Raw genomic sequence first — 6926 nt, forward strand, 5'->3', positions numbered from 1 at the left:
TCACAGAAGTTAAGGTATTTAATGAAGTTTATTAAATAGATATGGGCAAACATTCATTTCGCCACTGTTAACCACACACCACAACACATGCAAGTTTAGAAAATCATTTGGTATGTAAATTTTCTCATGTTGTGTACTAAATATTTTCTCTTTTCTCTGTCATGTAATTAATGTCAAATTTGTATGTTATCATAAATATGCAAGTAAAAGTCTTTTGTAATGTTGGGCATGTTGGCCAAGTTAGGGAGCGAAAGTATGTGAGGTAGTGAGGAGAAAATTGTGGGAGGAAATATTGGTAGGCGCGTGAAAACCAATTTTACAGAGTTTTACAAAAGTTTACTCCGCAACCTAGTGATGTGCAAATTGCAGCAAGCTTGTTTTGTTTTTCACTTGGAGCTGCAGTGTTCGTTTATCACGAGAATGCATTTCTTTATGTTTCAACATGGCTAGTTGCATCATGGCATTAATCTTTCACACTTAAATTTCCGCAACTTCTTTATTTTACTCTGTTTTTTAATCATGTCCCTATGTGGTTGCGATATGCTGGCCACAACCTAAGATTTACCTTTCCACCATTGAAGTTGACCTTGGGTACTTTGCCGCAAGTGATTTCTGAGTTCCTTTGCCATAGTAAAATTATTTTTATAACAATTTTGAAGACCAATTTGTTTTCGGGTGGGCTTACTCATGCTTTAGGTTTTGCAAAAGATCGGAGGAAGTGTGAGAGTAAAAGTGAATTGTGCAGGAGGCAGAAGATATGAAATTGGTACAGAGGATGGGTGGTTTCTCTCAGGAGGCAGATATTAAGATGATGCTTGTCGTCATGGTGCTATGTGTACAAGAGTCGCATTTTCAGATGGAGTGTTATGTGTACAAGAGGCGTTCTTATGGGATATTCATCATCAATTCAATTTGGGTAAGACTTGGGAAAAGCTTCAGCTCGTTGCAAGGGTGATTGTTGCAATTGAAAACCCACAGGATATTATTGTGCATCCTGCAAGGCCATATGTGCAGCGTGTCATCTTGAAGTTTGCTCAATACACTGGAGCACATGCAATAGCTGGCATGCACACCCCTGGAACCTTTACAAATCAGATGCAGACGTTGTTTAACGAGCCTCATTTGTTAATCCTCGTTGATCCAAGAACTGACCATCAGCCCATAAGAGAAGCGGCCCTAGGTAATATTCCAACCATTGCTTTCTATGGCACGAATTCAACCATGAAGCATGTGGATATTGGGATATCTGCCAACAAGAAGGGAAAACCAAGCATTGGATGCCTGTTTTGGATGCTTGCAAGAATGGTTCTTCAAATGCGATGAACCATCCTTCATGGTCATAAATGGGACATGGTTGATTTGTTCTTCTACAAAGAGGCCGACGAAAATAAGGAGCACAGAGAGGAAGAATCCCCTGGCGTTGAATATACTACTAACTATATAGCACCTTCTTTCGCTCTTCCAGGAGATAAGTGGGGTGCTGATATTCCAGATCCACAATGGGGGGTCACTGAACCTAGTGCAATCCCTGTTGTGCCTCCATTGGCCGTGTCTGACTGGTTCGGTGCTACAAGTCCAATCGCTGTTGATGGATGGGACTCAGCACCTACTCCATTTCCACCAGCAACAGCATGGGATGATTCATTGACACCTAGTATTCCTGCTTCCCTAGTATCAATCATGTTGTTGGAATGAGTTTGTGATGCTCATATTTTTTCTATTCAAAAGAGGTTCATCTTTCAAAATGATGTTGGGAAAAAGATACTATATTAATGTCCTTGTGAAATTGATGTTCACGAATCACATGTATTAATTTATCATATGATGTATCTGAGAATTTTTTCAAAAAAGGCTGGAGATTTTGAAGCTCGCCAAGTGTGGCCGGGGGAAATCGACACCATATGTCCAGAGGCTTGTGTCTTCTTTAAAGAAAACCAAGGGCCACGTTCAGAGATTTCTTCAACGTTTTCTCTGCTCGCTGCCATCACCAGAGATGACTCTGTATGACTCTACTTCAAAGCTATTTTGCAAGGGAAATCATAGTTGTAGGTTCTTGGGCGGGTTACTGCCTACTCTGCCTCTCAAGAATGGGAAGGTGGTGGATTTTGCGCGCGGGAATGCCAAGAAGAAGAAAATTCATCTGAGATTGAAAGTTGAGCCAGAGGATTTTTGCGTCTGTACTCCTTAGCATAATGATCGAGTTTTGCGTATTAATAGTGGCGGCATTTGGTCATGGGAGTCAATGTTTCACGATCTGAAGCCCATTTAAGGGTACATAGTTTTTTCTTGATAGTTAATGGGAGGCTATTGTTAATAGGATTCTTGTCTTGTTCGTTTTATGTCTTGTTTGCAGAGGCATTCAGAGCAGAGTACTATTGTGGAATGAACCCTTATATTGTATTTGGAATTGGTTTTGGATTGGATTTAGTCTGTAATGTTGTATTATGAATATTTTGAAGAAGAAGGGCATGTGAAGTTAGAATTTCTCCACAAACATGAAAGAGAGCAAGGCATTTTTAGTAGACAATTGGTAGCTTAGAAAAACAGATACAAGTTTGCATCTCCACAGGGTGTGGGTGTACTTATAGATTGTAGAAATTTGATGGGAAACACATCAGTTTAGTTGAAGAGTGTTTCATTGTATGGGGAAGGTTGTACCAGACTTAATTGTATTGTATATGTTTAATATTGAAAAAATAAAATTCATGAGGGGTATCATTTTCACCACATATCTCTCAATTTAATATTTCAAGGTATTGCTATTTAATTTCTGTTATGAACTCGTTGCAGTGGGAGATATTTTTATAAGAAAAATTATAGACTCACTGTTATATGTCACCTGTTATCCATCACCACGTTTTTCATGCTCTGATGATAATCAAATCATAGTCGAACGTCATGACATGGCTTCTGTTATCTGAATCCAAGGCCATCACTCTATATACCTGCAATCGTGCTCTTCCTTTTGGCTGGGTAGCCAACACAGCTCTTATGAAGCATCGCTTGGCAGGTACTCCGAATATTTCCTTGCGTAGACCCAGAAGGAGAGACGAGAAGGCCAACCACCATTACAGACCCCACGAATGCCACCCTTGGGAGAATTCGAAGGAGAAAAGTATCCACCTTCCAAGCTCTTCTCCACACATTATTGTAACGGTATTGTAGCTATTGATAGCATAACAGGAACCCACGAAGTGGTTACAGAATCTCAGGGATTTTAGTGATCGCAACTTATGTTTTTACGTGTTAATGCCCTTAATTTATTAGTAATGGAGGCAGAATCCAAAGCAAAGAAGCGTGGAGGAGGCAGGAAGGGAGGCGACCACAGAAGAAGTTAGTTTCTGAATCTTTGAAGGAAAGTGTTTAGTTTCCGGTGAGAATATCATGGCAGGTATCAGTCGAGATCTAAGGAGGACACTTGGTAGAAAAAAATGAGATGGACGGGTGGCTTTTTGAGCTTTCTGCGTTCCTTTGTACTGAGAGATGAAATTAGAAGTTTATTTTATTTCTTCCATTTGTATCATTCCTTCATTTCTTTAATAAACAGTAATTAACTTATTATGTCACATCTCACTGTTTGCTGAGTACTAACCTACATTGCTAAGACTTTACAGCATATGGACCAACTAATTGCTTCAAGATTACTGTAGAGACTTCTCTAGTAATTAATTCAATATTTAATGTACAGGCTTCTCTACTGTTTAAATGCAATGTAGCTTGAAAATTCTCAATAAATTATGATTTTATTTTTTTGGTTATCAAATTTGACATTTTCAACTAGAGACATTCTTAGAAATTAAATTAAATTAAATTATAGAATTCTAGCGTAGTAAGAAGCATGGTCCTTTCCCAATTTTTGGGGGTCTCATTTAGTAAACAACAGTCTCTTGTTCCGTTCTTATTTATTTAGTTTAGGTGATTTTTAAACAAAAATAACTATATTACAGTTTTAATAGTATCATCTTTATATTAAAATAATTATTTCACATTTTTAACCTTTATTTAAGATAACAAATTTACCATCTTTACATTTACGTGGGACAATTTAGATTGAACACTAATGAACTTAGAAAAATAGGATGAAAATTATTCCCATATTTGTGATCTTATTCTAAGTACATTTCTATGAAAGTTAATTCGTACTTTCCTAATATATTAGGGTCCTAATATAAAATGAGAACTTACGATTCGTTCTTAACTCCGAGACTGATCATATTAAAAATTGTGAGGATGGGAGTTACTCTTGAAATTCTTAAGACTTTGGTTTGCATAAATAGTACGGTAATTTACCTATATTTCAATACTAAAAGGATAGCGTTGTTTTTTTATTGGTTTTGGAGTGTAATTAGTTGTCCCCTGATGAGAAGGATAACGTCAAAGGTTTAATGGAAACTGATTGTTTATTTAAATCTAAAGGATATATGGGTTTGCAACATCTACATAAATTTAAAAAATTAAAAATAACCACCAAATTTGATATATGTTTAAAAATTAAATATAATTTAAAAATACATATTTAATAAGAGACATATTTGCAATAATTAAGACTTAAATATATATATATATATATATATATATATATATATATATATATATATAATAACTACATAATTAAAGTAACTGAAAAATTAAAATAACTATCTAAATTATAACTATTAAAATTAATTAAAATTTGAAAACCCTCCTAAATTAATAAGAAAAATAAAATAACCATTTAAATTACTAGAAATATTAAATAATTTAAAAATTAAAAACAACCACACTACACGCAAAAAACAAATAGTTTATAACTTCAAAATTATATGAACTACAACCTATATATATCTCGAAATTAAGAATTAGATTGTTATACATTTATAATACTTAATTAAATATGATAAATAATATTAATATAAAGGTTTAATATTAAGATTTTTAGGTTTTTATTTGTTATAGTTTTTTAATATTGAGTGCAGAATATACGATTTTATATTCACGTTTTTAATATTATATTATATTTCACTTTTAATACTGGGATTTATATTATTAAAATTATAATATACGTTTTTTAATATATATATTTTAATATTGTAAAATCTTTAATCTTTAATAGATTATTGATATTCAATCATGACATATGACATTATTATTGTATTAAATTATATATAATATTATTTACACAACAATATAATATCAACAATATTGCTATAACATTTAAATTATATTAATAAAAATTTAATATAAAATTAATAAGATATTGATAATATATTAATCTATATATTTATAATGTTTTAACAATAAATTAATTTATATTAATACGTGAATTATGGTTGACTATTGTTGACATGGTTAACAATAGTAACATGGGCATCATAATATACAAATGTTAAGATGACTACCATGGTGAACAATACTTACCAGAAGGATAATGGTCAATGTCTATAATGAACCATATTGAACTATATTGAACCATTGTGGATGGTCATAGTTGAAAGTGGAGGCGTATAGTGCATGGTCAAGGTTAACCATAGTTAAGCCATGGTTATCCATAAATAATCACCATTGCAATTTATTCGAGGTTGCATTGTTACATTGCAAAACTAGAGTGTAATATTAGGTTTATAGTATTAGGGATTTTTAATATTGTGTTTTTAATATTATAGTTTAACATTGGTTTATAATTTATAATATTAGGGTTTAATATCAAAGTTTATAATATTAATCTCAGAGTTTATAATATTAATCTTAGAGTTTAATATTAACCATATGGGCTATAATATTAATCAACCTAACAATCAACATTGTCATAATTTTTATAATCCCTAGGGTCTATAATATTAATTTCAGAGCTTATATTGCTAAGGTTTAATATTAATAATAGGGTTTATAATATTAGTCCCCAAGGTTTAATTTCAATCCCTTGAGTTTAATATTAGTAATCCCTTAGGTTCATAATATTGATCCCTTAGTTTTATTAATATTTTTCATTTATAATATTAATCCCTTGAATTTATAATAATAATATTAATCCCTTAGTTTTATAATATTAGCCATAGGCTTTGTAATATTAATCAATATAACAATCATTTTCGCAATATTTATAATCCTTTATGTTTATAATATTAATCTTAGGGTTTATATTCCTATGGTTTAATATGAATCATAACGTTTATAATATTGATCTTAGGGTTTAATATTAATCCCTTGGGTTTATAATATTAGTATTAGAGTTTATAATCACACAGTTTATAATCCCTTGATTTTATAATGTTAATCCCATGGCTTTATAATATAAATAATCTCTTATGTTTATTAATAGATTTAGTTTATGATATTTCTAATCCCTTGAGTTTATAATACTAATCCTAGGGTTTACTATTAGTCCTGTGGTTTATAATCCCTCAGGATTATAATACTAATCTTAGGGCTTAATGTTAATATCTAAGGTTTATAATTCCAATGGATTAATATTATAAACCCAAGGGATTAATATTATAAACCCAAGGGTTAAATGTGGTTGACTTTGTTATGGTTTATAGTATATATACTTTAACACATGTTAACTATGGTTGACTATTGTTGACATGGTTAGCCATAGTCAACATGGACATCATCATGAACAATAGTCAATATGATTAACATGGAAAACTATACTTCACTTATGAATCATGGTCTATCTATACGTGACCTATAATGAAGCATAATCAATGGTCGTGGTTGAACATGGAGGCTTACAGTTGATGGATAGGGTTAATAATATTAATCTTTGGGTTTATAAAATTAATTGTATGGTTTATAATCATAGGGATAAATATATTAAACTTAGGGTTTATAATTTTAGGGCTTATAATAATAATCTAGTGTTTATTATATTAGGTTTTATAATGTTAGGGCTTTGAATTAGGGTTTAATATTGTGACATTGGAATGGTACAAAAATGTATCCAA

The 6926-nt window shown here is 31.8% G+C and overlaps 1 pseudogene; it reads left to right on the forward strand.

Moving 5' to 3' along the window:
• Nucleotides 1-769: 769 nt before the first annotated feature.
• LOC149217237 (small ribosomal subunit protein uS2-like) lies at nucleotides 770-2386 on the forward strand (annotated as a pseudogene).
• Nucleotides 2387-6926: the final 4540 nt, after the last annotated feature.

Source organism: Pinus tabuliformis, chromosome 1_1 (assembly GCF_031772625.1).
Source record: "Pinus tabuliformis cultivar Carrire ecotype Pingquan chromosome 1_1, CPIR1, whole genome shotgun sequence".
In the NCBI taxonomy this organism is placed as follows: Eukaryota; Viridiplantae; Streptophyta; class Pinopsida; order Pinales; family Pinaceae; genus Pinus; species Pinus tabuliformis.